The sequence below is a fragment of the Rattus norvegicus genome, chromosome 10 (genome assembly GCF_036323735.1).
Source record: "Rattus norvegicus strain BN/NHsdMcwi chromosome 10, GRCr8, whole genome shotgun sequence".
Taxonomy (NCBI): Eukaryota; Metazoa; Chordata; class Mammalia; order Rodentia; family Muridae; genus Rattus; species Rattus norvegicus.
In genome coordinates this window covers 9574300-9595004 of record NC_086028.1, presented here as the reverse complement: position 1 = coordinate 9595004, position 20705 = coordinate 9574300, and the positions used below count along the sequence as shown (strand labels likewise).

Sequence of the window (20705 nt, the reverse complement as noted above, 5' to 3'; positions counted from 1 at the left end):
CAGTCCCCCAGAGTGTAGGCATCCTTCACGGGTGTATTAGAAGTTGTATTGTCATGCCAAACTTGTAATTTCATCAAGTAAAAGATGAGTTTATCTTAGAGAAAGGTTAGACAAAAGACAGAGAGACTGAGACACACATCAGGGATGGTTCGAGAGCTGGTTTAGTAGATCTCCTTGGATGACTACTCTTGGATGTCTACCCTTAGGGGACCCTTCTTAGTTTTGCTTCTGCTTCTGATTATAGGTCCATGTGTGTTAAATAAACTAGTTACTTTCATTAGAGAAAGAGTGAGTACTGTTTAGATTTTGATGTTATGCCAACAGTATCATGCTTTAGGAGGACAAGAAAGCCAATATTATAAAGATACTAAAATTTAGTTCTATGATTAGAACTAGCCAGTAGAAGAAGTGGGGAATGAAAGAATAAAAAATACAGTCAAAAAGTCAGAAGTTTAGCAATGTCTCACCTCTAAGGAGCCCTAAATACCTCAAATTCCAGACCCTGCCCTCTACCTGTAAGTAAGTAAAGGGTCACATTTCTTGAGTCTGCTCTCCCAGGATCCAGATAAAAGGGTTTAAGATAAGGCCCTTAGATAGGTGATCCCAACCTAGTAAAGATAAGAGGAAGCTTCTTCCAGGAACTAGCTGACCATAAAGTTAGATTAAAATCTTAGAGAACAACCTTGAGAAGCAGGAAGCTTCTAGGAACTAGCAGACCATAAAGTTAAGCAATCTTGGGAGACAGGAAGCTTCTCCTTGTGATTTTCCAATGACGCTATCCCTGCCCCCTTGGGTTGTGGCTTCTTCCTTTAAATACCCTTTCTCCCAGCCTCTCGGGGTTGAACTCCTGTGCCCCTGCATGGGATATGAGTCTTGACCCCAGTGCACTGGTTCCTATCAATAAACCTCATGTTTATTACAGCAAAAAAAAATGTGAGTTTATACATCTAATATCCATTTGTCATAGATACATGAGAGAATAGTAGATATACATGGTGTAACACACAGAGCTTTGGGAGAAGTACTCTGTAGCCACAAGAGCAGGCAGGGAAGAGATAACTTGATCCTCTTGGCACAGTATTCAAAAGGAACACATGTGTCTAAGGTTTACGGGACTATGTAGATGTCGTGTCCATAGCAAAGGGAAAGAAACACTGTGTTATTCATCTAATTGAGGATGTTTAACGACTTTTTTGCCCAGTCTCCCAATAGTTACAGTCTCTCAAAGTCACCTCTGATTTAGGGTTTATTGTTAAAAGACTCATTAATGTCACAAATACTTATGGTGGTATGGGCTGTCTTCATTTCAAATGACAGGTTGTTCTCTCATTTTGACCCCCAAAACATGTAGATTTTTAAAAAATCAGCATTAATTGGCAGGATCAATGAGGGTAAGGAGGGCATGTGTGGCTGAAATGTTCTTAGGAAGAAGATATAGGAGATGCTCAGGGCCTCTTAACTGGGAATGACGATTAGATTTTAATTAAGAGCGGGTGAGTTGGGTGGTCAGCCATTTGACATTTAGGTGGATCACGAAATATTCCTAGCCTCTGAACCACATTTATTTCCAGCTTAATTAGTCCTTCTGAGATGGCCATGCCATTAGCAGCAGCCTCCCCGTTTAAGATCCTTTTAAGCAGACCTTTTTATTTTTTTTTCTAGTTTTGATTCCTCTCATTTTTATAGTAGCTTAATGTTATAAAAGACCAGGACTAACTCATTTTAATGACCTCGCCTGCACAAATGCTAATTTTACATTTGGCCCTATTTCTGTAGCTTTTTTTTCTTTTCTTAAATATATGAATAGGAAAAAATATATTTTACCTAAGACCATTTCTTTCAGAAGGACAAAAAATGGGAAGATTAAACCCCTTGGTGTCATCTGCCTGAAAAATCCCGTGGCTTCTGACAGGAAGGTTTTCAAATCCCTCCTTGTTCTAAGCTTCTCTGCTTTGACATCTCATTATTTTACCCAGCTACCTCTGCGTCACCTTCACCCAGTTAATTAAGTAACTCATTGAATGTATTATTCAGTCTTGATTCTCCTCTGTGACAGAGAGGGATGGAGCTGTTCCTTCACTCTACCCTCCTGCTGCTATCCCTTGCCTCTTTCCCTTCCACCCAGGAAACGGGGAAGAGCACATCAGCACAGGGAAGGGTTGGGCTGTCTATTATGATCATTATTGCTAGTGTTTCCTTGTTATCATTGTGCTCCAGGAGATGGAACCAATAGCCTCGTGCACACTGGGCAAGTGTTCTGCCATGAAATTATGCCTGCAGCCCTATTTCATTTTTTAATGGAATTATACCTGAAAAAAGATGGAGTTGACCATGGGAAGAGGTGTTGGGAGGTGCTGGCTTAAGCATCGCTCTCCCATGCTCCCTTGCTAGTACCACAGCTGTGTTAGATAATTTTCCCATTCAAAGGTCACAAAACTACAGTTCAGTTGAGTTCACGGACTTGTTCAAGGTGTGTGTAGCCTATGGGCATCAGAAACTTAATTCGATCTCACAATGAGCAGTTTCTTAACACATTTGCAGAAAAAGCATCTTACATGTTTCTGTATTTGTAGCTAAGTTTATGGTTCCCAAATACAGGGTAAGCGGTTCCTATGTTGGCAAAACCCGGATGAAGGTGGGAAATTAAGGGTCACTTCCGTCTTCTGATCTGCCACTGGAAGAGAGAGTTAGTACTCCTCTGGAAAAGTTTTCAGATCCTCTGATGATGTGCACTTGTGTGAATGGTTAGGTACACAGGGATGATTCACAGACTGTGCTTGTGTACTTTAAACTCTATGGAAGGTGTGCATAATCCTGATGAGTTTGTTTGGATTTGGTCAAGGCAGGGAACATACATGGACATAATGAGTTGAATTCAACCTGGCTGAAAATAAGACGAAACATTTACTATGGAAGAATAGAAGGAGACATTCGGAGGGAGGCACACAGGGCACATACAAAGAATGCAAATACAAAAGGTGAGATAAAATATTTACAAAGTCAAAGCCTGAGTAGTTACTACAGAGCCTTGGGAATTGTGATCTGAGATAGAATTGGAGGTGAGCAGGAAGCAAAATGGAGTAACTAAGAATTAAAGATATGAACACAAATGTGTATGTGGAAGGAGGAAAAGAGAGGACACAGAAATCAGAAATAGAGGGAGGGAGGGAGAGAGGGAGGGAGTGAGGGGAAGAGAGAGAGAGAGAGAGAGAGAGAGAGAGAGAGAAGACAACAAGAAGGGAGAAAGAGTTGCAGTTAGTGGAGGTTTCAGAGGAAGGAAGACCCTTACCAAGAAGATGAAAAAGAGGTATTTTTAGAAGGTCCTTTTTTTTTCTTTTGAAATGAAGCATCTTTTTCAGACAGGAAGTTTTCAGTGTGAGGAGCAGGTGCAAAAGGAACTGGGTCAAAGTCAGGCTCAGCTGTCACATTCTGAAGACTGTTTCCATCATCACTGGACAAGTGGGAATTACCAGCTACAGTGTTAGAACTGAGAACAATCCTGAAGCAACACAACAATGCCGATGATGATGATGATGATGACGACGACGACAAGAATAACAATAAAAACAACAGAAAATGAAAATAAAAAATCCTTTTCTTCACGCACCAAATGGGTGTGAGGGTTAAACAGGAAGGGCCATCAAGGCAGTTAGGAAGTATAGTGATAAAAATAGATCAATGGGGGCTGAGGTGATGACCTAGTGGATACAGATACCCACTGCCTAGCCTGATGACATGCGTTCTATCCCTAGGATGCAGGTAGGAAGGAAAGAAGAGACTGGTGCCTGTGACTTGTAGGGAGCTTGGTGGTGCTGTCAGGTGGGTAAAGGGAAGCATTGGAGTTTCAGACAGGCATCCCCAGTGTGTGATGAGGATATGATGGCTACACCAGTTGAACATCTGGAACAGAGATAGTGATCTCGCCTGGACCTACATGTATTCCTCCCTGAAAGGCAGACATTAACAGAATGCAGAGTAGCCTTTCCATAGACCAGCATCAGAACACAGAGGACATCACTGGCTCAACACATCTAGCACATACCAAATATGTAAAGAAAGAAACAAGAATAGATCTGGCACCTTCTGTCTCCTGCAGTGGTTAGAACTCACCCTCAGCTTGATGTCATTTATAATCACATAAAAGACAAATCTCTGGGAAAAGAGGTTTCTAGATTCAGCTAACTAAAGTAGAAAAACCCACTGGAACTATAGGTGGCACCATCCCATAGGCTGGCACCATCCCACAGGCTGGCACCTGGACTGAATGAAAATGAGAGTCGAGCGCTCACCAGCATTATCACACTTTGAGGCTGGGGCCACAATAAGACCAGCTACCTCATGTTCCTGCCTCCATCCCTTCCCTATCATGATTGATGGTACTCTCCAACGAACTATGAGTAAAGGTGAAACCTTTCTTCCTTAATTAAGTTGTCATAGCAACAAGAGAAGTAACTTGTTTTAACTATAGCAAGGAGAGAAAAAATTGGGACCTCAGGGAGGAATAAAAAGACAGTATAAACATTGGAATCATGTGGCTGTTGAGAAGCAATGGTTTATGAAATGATATCCATATATTTTAATGATTTATTTTAGTATTTTTAATTACACGTATACGACTGTATATTTCTATGTATATGTGAGTGCAGTATCCATGGAGAACAAAAGAGGGTACTGAATCCCCTGAAGATGAAGTTATAGATGGTTGGGGGTGTTAGGAATGAAACTCGGGTCCTAGTGTTGATGCCAGCCCCTGATACTGTTATTAGAATAATGTTACATTAAAGCCCAAGTTCTTAAAACTGTTATCCTTGAACTCAAATCCCTTTAAGGAGACAGAAATAAATCTCTCACCACTGTTGTCAGGTTTCAGTGAAGCAGAGAGGACTGGTTGGAGTGACTGGGTGGTCCAGCATGGATGCTGTGCTTGAACGACCCTTCATGAACTCATTATCCTTGATAGCTTCATTTTAGCTATGGCTGCTGCCAGGCCTCCAGAACCTGGAACCTATTGGGTGAGCTTGAATGGCCACTAGACCTGCAATCTCAAAGGGTGAGTTCAGTTGAATTCATCAGCTGTGACTCTTCTCATTGTATTTGCTATTACTGGAGCTGGTCGGTTCCCTTAACATCTGCTAGCTTCAGACAAGGGAGGAGAATCATCTGAGCTTGTAGCCAGGAAGATGATGGGAGACAGTAAGCCTCCTGATGAAGGGAAGGGTTTCATGTCTCCCCAGGTCCTAATGGAAGTTCATAGAAAGAGGTAACAAACAGAGAAGTAAAGTCGGAGTGCAGTGCCTTCTCTTCTCTGGGCTCCTTTCAATGTTGACCTTTTGTGTCTTTTCAGAGAAAACAGTATTAGTTGTATTCCTGAGCAGCCTGTGAACCCCAGTACTCATAGGGTGTAAGGAAAATGTGTAAGGTGTCCCAAGCTTGACAGCTATACTAAGGCATGTGACCAAGAAGCAGCCATTGTCTGTACGAGGGCAGGCAGTTGGCATTTGTTGTAAAGCTGATGACATGTTTATGCCAATTCCTTTTTTCAGAAAGTATATTTCTAAATAAATTTGTATATTCATTCTCCACAACATGCTTAGAAACAAATGTGCATTCAAATTTGCGTGGATTGAGCTAAAATTCACATTTCAGCAACCTCCCTGCTTGCCTGCTTTGTGTCTCTGGTGAGTGAGGATTCTTTATATTCAACTCTGGACAATGCTGAAGAATTTAAAACACTATTATCAATATAGCATTGCTCATTAGATCTCATGGTTTTACTTCTCTCGTCTGAAATTTTATATCACAATTCTGTTTCTGAGCCTCTATATCAACAGACTTCTCTTATTTCCCACCAACTTTGTTAAAGTGTAGAGGGAGACACGCAGTGACTTCTTTTAAAGCCATTTGGTGTTGGCTGTATTAGCAACCCTGGTATCCAGATTCTCGGTTCAACCCTTTATAAGCATTTCTCATAACAAGGATTGTGTGTATCAAGTAGTTAATAGAGCATTAACTACTCAAAATTGTTTGAACATGCTAAGGAATGACCAAATGCCTCCTTTCTTGAGTTCACCTACTGATCCATTGAAAAACAATTCTTTTATGATGATAGACATAGTGGCATCTACCCTAAACTGTTACACACAGGAAACGGGGAGGGAAGACTCTGTTTGATGCTAGCTTGATCTACATAGTAAGCCCATGTCTCAATAAACAGCAATGATAATGATGATTATGGTGATGATAATGATGATTATGATGATGATAATAAGTTTTCTATATGCTGTGTTACTACTTAAGACAATGAGCACAAGGGCTGGAGGGGTGGTTAAGTCCATAAGACTTGCTGCACAAAGATGAGGGTCTGAGCTCAAACCTCTAGTACACAAGTGAGACAACAGGAATGAAGTTGCATGTTTCCTATCTTATCACTGAAGAGGTAAATACAGGCGAGGATTTCTGGGATCAGTCTACTAACTAGTTTAACTAAAACTGCTGAGCTCCAGGCTCATTGAGACACCCTGTCTTGAGAGGTTGGATGGGAAGCAATCATAGACAGTTCACATTGGCTTCTGAACTCTATATTCATGTGCATGCATACAGTATCACATGCACACAGTAAGACAAAAAGCAAGGAAAAGAAAGGAAAAGAATGGTTAGGGCGGAAATTAGATTAGCAGAGCACTGAGCCTCCAGTTCTGGAATTGAAGGCAGAGTGCTTGCATCCCAGAGTGAGTGAAACGCAAGACCCAGTGTTAGCACTTTAACACTGAAAAAAAAAAGGAGAGACAAATCAAGGAATCCTTCAAACAAGCAAACATCAATCAACTAGTCACTGGTTTTGAGCCAAACAAGCCAGGTTCAGCTCTCAGAACCAGCATTTGTCAGTCTGCATCAGCCTTTTGACACTGGGTGAGAGGGGTCATCTTCATGAATTTGCTTCCTCTAAAGAGGACAAGTCATGGAGCCCCTTACAGGATTAAGAGTCTTTCATATCTTTGGATGCTAAAACTTTGGAATCAAAGTAGTTGGAGAAAAAGAGGCATCTGTACTGAATGTGTTCACTTTTCTTTCCCCTGTCATTTCCTGAACAAATTGCATAGCAACCATATTGTCACAGACTTTCCTTGTGATAGGTATTATAATCTAGAGTTGTGTAGGAGCCCAGACCTCCACACTCCCAGTGATTAGCACAGAACTGTGGACATGACAGAACTACTGTCCTTAATTACATCAGCTTTCATGATTGGGGCCATTTGTTCTCTATGACCTTTTTAATCTAATTTCACTTCAAATGTCATTTATTTGTATGTATTTGTCCCCATTTGTATATGCCCCATGTTGTAGGTACCTTCATTCTTAGAATAGCATAGTGTGGTGTCCATGCCATCTCAAGCTGCCCTGCATTTCTGTTATTTGTTGCCAGCACAAAAATGACTCTCTTCTTGTGGTGAGAGGCAGGTTGCTAATGTGCAGGGCAAAGTAACCAAACCTTTAAAGAAAATAGCTTGAGTTCTCTTTTTGCATCTTTGTACAAAATACCCTTTAAATACATGTGGCCCTTGTGGAGAAGGGTGAAAAGATAAGGAAATGTAGATTTCCTGAACGGTCTATTTTAAGGTACATCTTTCTTGTGCTCAAGAGAGGATGAGATGACTGATTTTTGTGGGATGAGTTATTGCAGAGTCTCGTGGCATTGGGACCAGCATGTGCACATCTGTCTTCCCTATTTGAGCTTCCAGGGAGGGCTCAGTTCCTTCCTTGGTGGGTCCTTGATTCACCCTTGGGCATCAGAATTTCACAGCCCATGTATTGAAACGTACATGTTTATTGGGATTAAAAACCAAGAGGAAACACTGTGATTTATGTCTAGTGTATTTGGTGTATATCTCTATATTGTAAATGTTGAGAAGCAGAAGTAAGAAACTGGCTAGCTCTGTGGGCTGTGTTTGTGGGGTGTGGCATGTGGATACATGAGTGGGAAGGCAGAGTTTGACTTCAGATGTCTTTGTCTGTTGTTCCCCATCTTATTTTTATGTAATTTCCTAAACTAGAACACAAGGCATTAGGCATTATTATGCAGTTTTGAACAGTGTGCTTTAGTAGATTCTCTTTTGCCTTTATCTCCCCACCCTCTGAGTTCACCCTGGGACCAGGGTTTTAGTCCTAGAATTTACCACTTTGACTTTAGTTTCATCCTAATCTTTGAGGCAGGGTCTCTCACTGAACCTGGAGCTTGCTGTATAGGCTAGACTGTCTGCCTGTGGAGTTCTGGTGATCGTCCGTCTTTGTCCTCCCAACCAGGTCACCACTAACTAGACAGATAATCTCTGCAATGTCTGGCATTTTACATACATATTGGGGCTCTCAACTTGGATCCTTTTGCCTGAACAACACATGACTTGCCTACCAACCCTGGAATCACCTTTATTTTACTGTTTATGTAATGTTGACTGTCCATTAACAAACATTCCACAAGTGGCGCTGTCATGGATTCCACAGTACAGAATGTGCAGAAGGACAGACCTTTGCCAGTTCCACTTCTGTCCTTGTTTACTGGGGCAGGGAAGTGGCAGTAATAGTGGCCACCTAAAACACATCAACTGGTTAAGGATGGACCAGGAAGATCACATTCCTGCCATGAGGAGTTGGTGACTGAATCGTGTGGAAAATACTGCTATCCATTTCCTACCGAGAACTAATAACTAAGCCAAGGGTCCAAGGGGCAGAGAATATTACTTCCCAGGAAATTATGGTCTAAGTCTGTGGTCTAAGGAACCATTGCAGGGGCGTGGAGGCACCCACCAGGAGTCCCATCCTAGAGATCAGTTGCTCAGCCCAGAATTATCAGCAGGAGGTCTAAGAACGTTAATTTCTTCTCTTGAAAACTCCTTTGCACCAGCCCAGCTGACCTTCAGCTGTTTGCTTCCTTTTTAATTGGCATAAATCTCACTCTGACAGTTGGGTATCTCTCCAGCATGTCTAATTCCTAAGAGGAAATTAAATATTGAATTAAATGGTTTTGCTGAGTCCCCATAGCTTTGGGCTCTTACCAGGCAGTTGGTTCTGTGGGTATTGAGTTAGAAACCTCCGTCAGCATCATTTCGGAGGATAACAATGTCTTTTCGGAAACTGCATCTGATGTTGCCTCAATGGGTTCATCTAAGAAACTGGCAATGATGTGGAAGAATTAAAGAAGTCTTATACAACCTATCTAATTTGAAATATGATAAAAATCATTACTGGAGTTGGGGGATGGTTTAGTGGAAAAGAGCACTTGCTGTTTGGACATGGAAACCTAAATTTGGATATCCAGAAATTGCCATAAAAAGGCCCAGAGCGGTCGTGTGAGTCTGTAACTCCAGAGTTGTAGTGGAGGGATAAAGGTAAAGCTAACATGGAGACAAGAGATGATGGGGAACTGAGACAGTAGAGTCTGTGTGGATTGCTAACTGCCAGCCTAGCCCCAGGTTTAGTGAGAGGCCTTATCTCCAGGCAACAAGGTTAAGAGCAGGATACCTATCATCCCCTCTGGCCTCTAAATGTACAAGTGTGGGTGTGTGCACACACACAAACATGTGCATGCATTTCATACTTGTAAATTCTTTAATATGGACAAGAACAATTGATAAATATATACTCCAGCTATCGAATGCAATCTGTTCATCATGTCTGTGCTCACAATGTTTCTTGTGCCAGGTTTCCTCAAGAGGTCGGTAGGCTTATGTTTTCCCCTGCCTATGAAGTGCTTCCTGCAGCCAGCATGAAGAGTAACTACACACATAGAAGTTATACAATGTAGGATCCTGTGTCAGCTTCTCCTGTCATTGCCCTTGAACTGCAGTATCACATCTAGCCAGTGCCTTTCCTGTCTAGCCTCCTCTTGAGTTGTCTCAAAGCAAACACCTGACTTCAGTGGGAACAAGAGAGGGAGACAGAGCCTCATGCTGCCCGCTGCAGTAGCGAGAAGAGTTCATTGTAGAGACTTCTCACCAGTGAAGCGAGAGTCTTAAGTTGACCACGGGAAAGAATTTCAGTATGAGTTGGTGTGGGAAGGTCTGGGGTTTATTAAAGAAAAACGTTGACATAGATTTAAGTATGGGTGTAATAGGTAGATACAGGAGAATGGCTGCAGGCAGACTAGGGTATGCGTATAAACTTAGAGTCACAGCGTCAAGCATTCTCTTGATAGCTACATATAAAGTTCAGGTGACTTTCGAGGTAATATTGCTCTCAGGCTTTTAAAGAAATGCCTTTTTCCCTTTTAACTAGGAGATCATAGGCTGCTCTTTAAGGATTACCAGACAGGATTGCAAGCTGCAGAGACGAGGGCGTGTCAGTTGTAGTCGAAGGAATGCTGTGCACTTATAACTGAGAATGAATCCAAGGCCAAACCCCAGTTAAGGCTTAGAATCATTAGCTTAGAAGAGGAGGTGGGACTATTGTGAGAGTCAGAGACAATGAAGGACAACTGTGAATGTATTACTTTTGGGGCATGATGGAATTCTTGCACACATGGACACATAGTGGTTTCGTTGCACAAGATCAAGCCAGTCAACCTGACAGCATGGGTGGAAGAGAGGCTCACGAAGCCCTCACTTGTAGCTAGGATTGGCTGGCAGGAGAGCTGCTGGCAGTGGGTGAGCCAGGTTTCTTTCTGCTACCCATGCTGCACTAGGTGGCTCTACACCTATGCACGTGCGAAGTGGACTCAGTGGGCAGCAAGACATGAAGTTGGAAGGGTGATGAAGCAGCGGGTGGTTTGAGGAAAGTTGGGGGTTGGGTATGATCCAAACATATTGTACACATGTGCAAAGTACGTGAAGAATAAGTCAAACATATATTTGAAAAGTCAAGGCACGTTTTGACTAAAAGTCATGTTACCAGTGTTTGTGAGATTCCCAGAAAGTTACAAGTTTACATCGGAGACAAAATCACACAGACTCAGACCTCAGTCATTAGAATTTCTCTCTAATATCTCTATGTAGCAATCTTCACAGTGATTATTTTAAGACAGAGTTTCACTATGCATATCTAGGTGGCCTGGACCTTGCTTTGTAGACCAGCCTGGCCTCGAATCCATAGAAATCCAGCCTCCTCTGACTCTTGAAAGGTGGGATTGAAGGCAAGCATCACCGTGCGCAGCTTTCACAGTAGATCTTTGTTAGATGTTTGTGTCTCAAACACCCAGCCTGGGAAAGACTGACCAGATTTCAGAGGCAGGGGCCCCTTTCCCTCCCAATTAGTTTACCTGTATCTCCGTTCCTCTTCATTCACACATGGTGGCTCAGACAGGAAACACACACTTCCCCATACTCTCGCATAGGGAGGATTAGGCATCCTCATTGAGGGAGCTGAAGGCATCTTAATATGGGGAGAGGTGGGCATCTTCACCTGGAAAGGTGGGCATCCACACATGGGTATGGCAAGCGTCTTCACATGAGGAGAGGTGGACATCTTTTCAGAGGGGATCTGTTTTCCTAATGAGTGCCTGTCTGGCTGACTATAAAGCTCCCCCTCCCCCTTCTCCATCATCTGTCTGTGTCTGAGTCAAATGCACTAAACTTCAATTTGGTAATTGCTTCTTCAGATTCTTTAATGAAGGTGTTTATCAACATATAAATAATTGCTGGGTAATTTTGTATTTGCCGATTGCATCCTGCTGGAAAGGTAGGGGCACCCCACACATACTTTAGAAGTCTGAAATGTCAAGGGCAGCAGCTCAGAGCAGTCCGCCAGCTCCAGTTCTCCTGGATCCCCTCTGTACCCTGCCTCCTTTACCCTGGGGATTCTCCAGCTGTTCTAACTCACTGTTTTGATTCTGCACCAGTGTTAAGTACAGTCCTACAGGAGAACGTGTGGGCGGGACCTTTAGGGAACACAGGGTGAAGCCACCCTCTCACTGATTCATTTCCTCCTCTGGCTAATATCATCTTGAACATGCTCACCACACGCACATACCACCAAGGATTCTTTTCTGTATCTTATGCTTTGGTGTATATATGATTCTGTGCATGTACACACATTCATGTTTGTGTGTGCATTTGCGAGTATGTGTATAATATGCCTGTTTACATGTACATGTGTATGTGTACATGTACACATACATATGTATAATATGTGTATGTATATGTGTGATGCATGGCATGTGTTCATGTCTGTGCATTCGTGTGTGTGTGTGTATGTGTGTGTATGTGTGTGTGTGTGTGTGTGTGTGTGTGTGTGTGAGTGCCTGTGTGCGTATATATGGGGAAATGTGTGACTTTGTAAATATGGACATATAACTTGTTAGAGTCATTTCTCTCTATTCACAATGTGGGCCCTAGATCAAGTCTTGAGGCTTGGCAGCAAGAGTCTTTCCCTGTTGACTAATTGTCCAACAGATATTTTGTGTGCCTTGTTATTTTAACAATGTCTATTCGGTCTCCCCAACAATGATAGAAGGACTGGTCAGTGTGCTCCCCCGACCAACTGTCTCTGTCTGCTTCCTTAGCCTTGTGGTTACAAGTGTACAGAAGCCACTCTGTCCAGCATTTTAAGTAGGACCTGAGGGATTGAATTCAAGTTCCTGTGCTGGCAAGGCGAACCCTCTATCCAGTGGGCTGCCATCCAGATGCCTCCTCCCTATTGTTTGGGCTGAGTCATGAATTATCTCCATTTGTGGGAAAGGACTGGAGATCATTCCAGTGGCTAAAATCTAAAATGAAAAACAGAATGCCTTAGCTTCCACACCAAGAGTGCTGTGTGCCTGGAGTGAGTGCCCTTTGGAGCCTGCAGCCTTGGTGAGGGTGTGGCTAAATTCTGGTGCCCAGTACAGAAGAGAGGAGGTGGCTCAGAGCTGGCTCTCCTAGGTCCTGTTCTGTTGTTGTTGCTGTTCAGCACATGGACTCCTGGAGCGAGTTGGCAACTAACAACCCTTCCAGAAGTATTCTTAAAAGCTGTGCTGAAATCACTCACCTCCTGTAGAAACAAGTGTGATTTACATCTAATATGGGTAATTACTTTTACAGTTAATTAAAAGCACTCTCATTAAGCCCCTGCTGTGGCACCAATGCATAGCTAAAGGACCCTGGGTTTGAGCTCACCTTCACCACAGAGCTCCTGCCCAGGAACAGCTGGCTCCCAGGATTCAGATCTGTGGGGCCAAGCCATCAGGCACCACCCTAGCTGAGGTCCTCTCCCTCTCCTCACCCCACCCCAACGCGCTTGTGTACACAGCTGGTATTGACAGTACTGAAACTCTGCAACCAAAACCTTGGGATAAAGCCAGCCAAACGATTCCTGTGAGATCCTGTGAGATCAGCCTGCAGTACTGGTGGAGAGAAGGCAGAGGCAGCATCAGCATCGTGCTTGCTTTGTCTTCAGAAAAGCTTTGTTTGTGGGAAGCCTTTGTGGCCCTAGGCTTTCTCAGCTTTTCTCTTTCTCCCAAAGGAAATATACTTTCACAAAGAAATGTCCGTTAAATCCTTCTAACATTCCTACGCCTACTTAAAAGGCCAATGTGTGGGCAGTTAAATTCATTTCTGATGAATTTTACAAAGTCGATATCCTAACTCCCCAGCCACATGATACCAGGTGACATGAGTTGTAGACTCTCAGTGATCTTCATTTTTAGACCAAAGTCCTAGCATTTCCCTTTTCACAATACCTATTCCGTGAAGGGGGCACCCTTAATTAGCTAAACGTTGGTAAGTACATATTAATAGAACGTGTCTTCAAACCATCTCATTTTTTGGAAAGTACATCGTATTTAACAATTAAAACATGAAGTTATCAGAGACTACAGTTTTGAGGATACAGAAAGATTTTTATTTCGGGAAGTTATGGATAGAGTACAGGGAGGGATCGGGTCCTTTTTGTTGCTTGGTGGTTTTGATAGTTTTTACAAAGTTCCCTGCTGCCATCTGCTGGCCAGATGTAATATTGTATGTGCTAAGCAAATTTGTGAATGAAAGCTTTGTTAGGAGGTAGATAGAATACATTTTATCTTTTTCATGATTACAAATAAGTGACCCAATTTGAATCCTGACATTTCAGACAAGTGGACTCAGAGTCTGAAGCATCCAGATGAAAGACGCAATTTCAGAGTTGTGCCAACTTTCCTCCTTGAACATGCAGTTTGTCGATACCCCTCGTCTACATGGTGACATCTCCTTCCAAGACATACAGGATACAGGGCATGCTCCGAACCAGCAGGAATATCAAGCCTCAAGTAACTGTGTTCCTTTACCCTACAAATGAGACACAGTTAGAGGTGGCTAGTAGTAATAGGATAATTATAACTTTCATTTTTTTTCTACCAATCTGTATTTGCCCCTGTTTGGAGTGAACTGAGGCACCACAGTGACAAGGTGAGGAGGTGACAAGAGGGGACTGACTGTTGTCCCTTCAAGGCACCTCCTGTCTGTAGTTATTTCACACCTCCGTTGAGCCTAGGGAGCTGAAATAACAGCATTAGTGTACACGGGAGGGGGACATCAGAGCCCACATTCTTCATTCCATTTGTTTGGTTTTGAGATGGAGTCTCTGGTACCAAAGTGAGGCTGGCTTTGAAGTCACTGAGTAACCAAGGGTGACCTTGAACTTGCAGTCCTCCTGCTTCCCTCTCCCAGATTGCAAATTACAGATGGGCTCCCCCACACTCGGTGCTGGCCTCAGGGCTTCCTCTATGCCTGAGCCGTACCTACAGCCCCACACTTGATGAGAATTAAAGGGCTGTTTTCCACATGGTGACTGACTTTAGGTCCCTGAATGAAATACTGCAACTCAGTGGCATTCTCTGCTGTGGGCTCTAAGACACATCCCAGGAACACCAGATGGATTTGAGTGTCTTACACCAACTGTCTGCACGGATGAGATCACCTCTTCCTTCTCCTTGAAACTAAGTTTTGACATCTGCAAAAGGCTCTATGGCCACTGTAGATGAAGTTTCTTTCTATAATCTGCTTTGGAAATGAAAACAAATAGCAAAACAATAGCACCGAATACAAACCAAAATTGGAGTTGCACATCATCGACAAGGTGTCTTCAGTCTTGACTTCTAAGCTGCTCAGACATACAGGGCACACTTTAAACCACCTCAAGGTAACTGTGTCTCCTTACCCTACAAATGAGACACAGTAAGAGGTGGCCATGCATTGATGTCTGCTATGTTTGTTTGTCTGTCTATTGAGGAAGGGTATTAGCATGTAGCTTAGGCTGGCCTTTAACTTGTGACCCTCCTGTCTCCACCTTACAAGAATGATACATGAGTTTTATCACTGCCACAGGCCCATTATATATACACGTAGACACATAAATCTCTACATGTGTTCTATATGTGTATGTCTATGCATACATATCAGTCAATGCATATATAATTGTGTCTATATACATATATGTAGAGCTAGAGAAAGTCTTACTGATGGCAACTCTAGGTGTTTTTTTTGAAATAAGAACATAGTTGAAGCCCTTCATGGAGTGGTTTTTAAATGAGCAATTATTGTTTTCAGGACAATAGGAAAGACCAGCATGTGGGCAATCAGAAAGACCTGCATATGTCGACAAAACCAGCTTCAGTACTGACTCAAGGTTTCATGGACTCTGCACTCCTGGTGCAGGAAGACACTGTACCTGGTGTTCATGACCCAAACTTAGCTGTCATTTCAAGTGTGAGCAGTCCTCTCTTGTCTTCCTGCTACACTTCCAGAATTGATGACTGATATCTTCAGTTCGGCAGCTCAACTATGTGTTAGGCAAGCACACGGGACATCACATCTGCCCTAGCCCTGGGACTCCTGCTCAGAAAGTGTTTCTTCTCCTTGACTGTGATCTTTCAACCCTCATTTCTCTAGTGGTCAGCAGCTTGAATTTGTGTTTTAATTCTCCACAGTTACTGTGACAAATGACCACAGGTACCTTTAATCAACAGAAATGCATTCTGTCTCTCTTCCGAAGGCTCTAAGTCTGAGACTGAGGTATAAAGAGGGCTGTGCTCCCACTGGAGGCAGGAGTCTTTTGGCTGATCGCAACACTGCTCCAGTGTCTGCCTGTCTTTGAGTGGCCTGCCACTTCTCTCATCAAAAAGTCACCATGTATGGGAGTTAAGGCTCTCTGGATAATGCAGAATCTGTCTCATGAGCTCTGCCACACTTGCACATGCCCCATCATCAAGTATTTTGGAATTTAGCAGTCTGCATACACGGTGAGTTATAATTCAACCATGTACAGGCCCTTTTTTCTGCACACTGTGAGGTATCTGGGGTTTCAGTAGCACCATCCGGTGATCTTATTCTTAGGTGACTTAATGTCCCCACCCTTCAGAGTCAGGCATTAGGCACACAGGTAACCCAGGATCAGGCTGTCTCCATCTTGTGACCAGAAACTCTTCAGAAACAACCAACATGTAAAGCACAGAAGTAAAGAAATCTGTCTTGGGAAGCAGGAAGAGGAATCAGACCCCTCTGGACAACTAATCCCTGAGGGCTGTCGTGTCTGAGAGCTGGAAGAACACAGAGGCCTCAGAAGAGAACACTTTAAAGAATGCTATAATGCTGGGTCCCCGCTCTCCATAGAGAACTGGGGTTCCCCAAGGTTATGGAAAGAAGCCATTGATGGACTCGCATATATCAAGACTTTCTTTTTTTTTTTTTTTTTTGGTTCTTTTTTTCGGAGCTGGGGACCGAACCCAGGGCCTTGCGCTTCCCAGGCAAGCGCTCTACCACTGAGCTAAATCCCCAACCCCATATCAAGACTTTCTTACAGAAAGGCAAGCAGCCATGCCCTCCAACCGAGGAGGTGGCTACTGACACTATCACATGAAAGATGTCAGCCTCAGTTCTTCTCTTTCAAACGTGTGTGGATATGTTCGTGTTTTCCTATGCACATTCACCCGTATGCACAGAGGTCACCATCAGCTGGGTGCCTTAGTTGCTCACCATTTTGTTTTGGGGATGGGGACTCTCACTTAGTTCATCTAGATGTGCTGACCTATGTATGCACTCCAGGGCATCTCCCTTCTCCTCCTCCCTGATGTGGAGATTACAAACACACAAGTCTGCACCTGGCTTTTTAAAAAACAGTTCTGGGGATCAACTTCAGATCTTCAGCCAGCATGGTAAGCCCTGACTGAGCAAACTCCCAACCCTCAGTCAGTCTGCTTTTGTGGAGGCCCCACTATGGCATAACTAACTCTAAACACAGTGGCCCCGCATGCTCTGCTGAGTCTCATCTGTGGCCAGCAACTTGAGTCCTTGCTGGAGGCGGTCCAACTGTCTGCTCCGGGAAGCCAATGAGCTGCTTCTGCAGGAAAATTGATTGCTTGGCAATGAGTACAAGCGTTTAGATTCATACTTAATACTTAAGTCATCGAGTTATTTTCCAAGCGAAGTTATCAAGTGGGGCTGAAGTACTTACGCGACGTCTTGGGTTCAGAAAAGGTCACCTCGGAACCCATCCGGAGACGCCTGCTCTGTGCAGAGCGATCTGAACAATAATTTGTTCGCGCCCAAAGTGACATTTTTCCAATTTGAGCCCAACATTGTTCAGAAGCGAGCGCCGTCCCCTGGGGCGCCTTCAATGTGGATCTGAGGTGCATGACAAACCAACAAAATCATCTAAATAAAAAATCCACCCTAGGTTTAGTAAATTAATCCTGACAAGAATAAATTGGAGAATCTAAGAGAAACGGCAGGACTCCCATCTTGCCAGGTGGCGGTTTCCCTTTCCACACCCGCCCCTCACCGTTCAGGTGGGCTCGCACTCCGTAGCATATTCAAAACAAAGACCTGCCTTCGGTTCATGGATTTCTGTCGGTTATCGATTAACACCTTGCCACTTCTTCAGGGTCAGCAGAATCTGACCCCTCATTTCTAACCTGACATGCCTCCACTATGGAGGAGGGAGAAAGTCCCTGCTCCACCTGGTCAGAGTGAGGCAAAGCAGACAGGGCCTCAGGGCTGCCCGCTGGGTCACTAGGTGGCTTTCAAACTAATTTATGGTAGCAGTGGTTAAAGCAACATTAGCAACAGGCTGCCTCGGTCTCAGACTTCCCCAGTGGACACAAATCCACAGATATGCCTTTATTTCTCTTAGATTTGTTTTAACTTTTGAAAGTGTCTTACTTTCAAAAAGTTGCCCCAGCTGAGCTTGAACTGTAACCACGGGCCTTTCTACATGCCCTCCCACCCCCAGTTCCTCAGTAAGGACGCAGGGCATATTGTTTGTTAATAGATGCCTAGGCCTTAAGCTAGGCTTGTTCCCCAATTAGCCTGTAATTCACTTAACCCGTTTATGCTATTCTGTCTACCAAGCTGCCCATACCTCTCCTTAGTTTCATTTGGCTGACTTCCGAGTCTGAGCATCGAGAATCTTCTACCTGGCAATTCCAGAAGTCCTCACTCCCTGCTGGAAGCTCCCCCTTGGGTTCTACCTCAGCTTATTGGCCATTAAGTTTATATTGACAGGTGGTGCTTCTTCACAATCCCCAAGAGATTATCCATACACTGAACTGAACCTTGTAGCCTGCTACATTTGCTAGTCCAGCATCAGAGCCTACAGCTATTAAATAAGGAGTGTGTGTGTGAGAGCGGGAAGGAGGCCCAGTGTCAATGCATGCTCCCCTGGGACTGTTCTGCATATTGGCCCTTTCTGGTTTGTGCCTCCAGAAAGCACAGCAATAGCTGTTTCTGTTTGGGACTTATCTTTTGGAAACAGGTTCTTACTTGCTCAGGCTAACCTCAAGCTGTCTGTTTAGTGGAGGATGTTCGAGAACTCTGGATTACAGACATTCATCACTGGGCACAGTTTACCTGGTGCTGGGGATCAAAGCCACGGCTTCCTCCATGCTGAGAAAGCACTCTCCCAATCGACCTCCATCCCCAAGCATGGGGGCTCTGTTTGCAATGACACCAATCTTACTGAATCAGACCTCACTATCAGGGACTTGATCTACCTTGAATTCTTCCCTCAAGAATCCCTTTTCTGTATAAAACCACACCAAGACTTAGGCAGCATGGGGACCCGGCAGGGGAGGATCATCTGTTCTGACCACTAATGGTTATTTTGTGGATTCTGCCTCAGGACACCAGGATGAGACCTAAGGAAGAGTGTGTTCTTGTTTTCTGTTTTGGTTTTTTTTCTTTTCATGATGCTACATGGCTCTGGGGTGAGGCAGGAACATTCTAAAACCCAGCTCCTGCATGAGTTAGCGCCATACTACAGAGAACATGCCTGGGGTTCTGCACAGAAAGTCAGGTACCAAAGTCCACACAGATGCTTCAGGGTGGAAGGAGTGACTGATGGTGAGGATGGAGGAGGCCAAAAAGGACCCCAAATCCCCCAACAGCAAGATGCCCAGGGCAGCTTCTAAAACAGCCCTGAACTCCCAGCACAGAGTTTTGTACTCAAATGTGCATGCCCTCTTACTTGCTTGCTTATTTGAAAGAAACCCTATACATATATATTTTATCAGGTATAGCATGGATGTTTGAAAGAGTATAAACTCAGTAAATCTAATTCACACCTATGTGCCCCACAAAGAACATCCCTCTTCTCCTTCCCTCTCTCCCTCTCTTCATCTTTCCCTCTCTCTTCTACCTTCCTTCATTCTGTCCTTCCTTCCTTTTTTCCTTTCTTTTCCTCTTTTTCTTCCGTCATTCCTTCCCTCCTTCCCTCCTTCCTTCCTTTCTTTTTTCTTTCACTCCTTCTTTCTTTTCTTCTTTTACAAACCTCAGTAAACTTCCTGAGACCTAAGATGGCCATAAAATGTATTTTAAAATATTTATTTATATATTCTTCTCTCCTTTGTTACATCCCAACCAAAGTTTTAAAGTTTCCCCTCCCATCTCTCCTAGTCTTCCCAACCCCTCTTCCCTAGATTCCTAGACCTACCCCTCCATTTTCTTTCAGAAAAGAGCAGATCTTCCAGAGATATCAACCAGAGCAGCTATGCTATTGCTGCTGGGGTTCCAGGGAGCTCACTGAAAACCATGCCATGCATTTAGCTGAGAACTATGGCAGGCATTTAGCTGTGGTTCGCTGTGATTCTGTGTGTGCTGCACTGACTCTGCACTTTCCCCCTACCCTTGCTTCCCTTGTTTCCCTCCTGCTGAAGGTTCACCTTCCTTGCTAGAGTGCACATAAAGCACCATCTGTGGTCTTTGCAGGGGCTACCCATTGGTTGAGCTTCACTGCAGGAGCCCCTGGACCATCCTGTAGGACTCAGGTTAGGGTCACTTCCTTTGACTGAAACCTGAGGCTCTTGCACTCAGCTTTTCACATCCTCTCCCCAAATTGTTTTTGGTTTTGTTTTTCACAGCAGGGCATAACTTCTTCCAGATACATTTACCTATCTTCTTTTGTATTCCTTCCTTTGTCCCCAGAATATGGGGATTGCCAAGGCAGTGTCTTCCCTGTGTTTTATACTCCATTGGGTCCTTTGTACCTAGAACCTGGCCTGATGCCTCTTTTGTTTTTTTTTTACATTTATTTGATTATTTTATGTGTGTATAGGGGACAAATGCATGCTACTGAATATCTGTACATTTCAGAGGACAGCTTATTGGAGCTGGACCTTTCCTTCTACTAGATGTGTCCTAGTGGTTGACTGAATTCATTAGACTTGGGCACAGATGTCTTTACTTAATGAACCATCACTTGAATGCTGAATCTTTCGCATAAAAAAATCAATTCCATAATTTCTTGTGTGATCATGTCTTTCCTTCTCTCTA

General features: G+C 43.7%; 1 protein-coding gene across 18 annotated transcripts in view; it reads left to right on the top strand.

Moving 5' to 3' along the window:
- Positions 1-20705, top strand: part of Rbfox1 (RNA binding fox-1 homolog 1) — a 2095840-nt gene that overhangs the window by 1159644 nt on the left and 915491 nt on the right. The window lies entirely within an intron of this gene.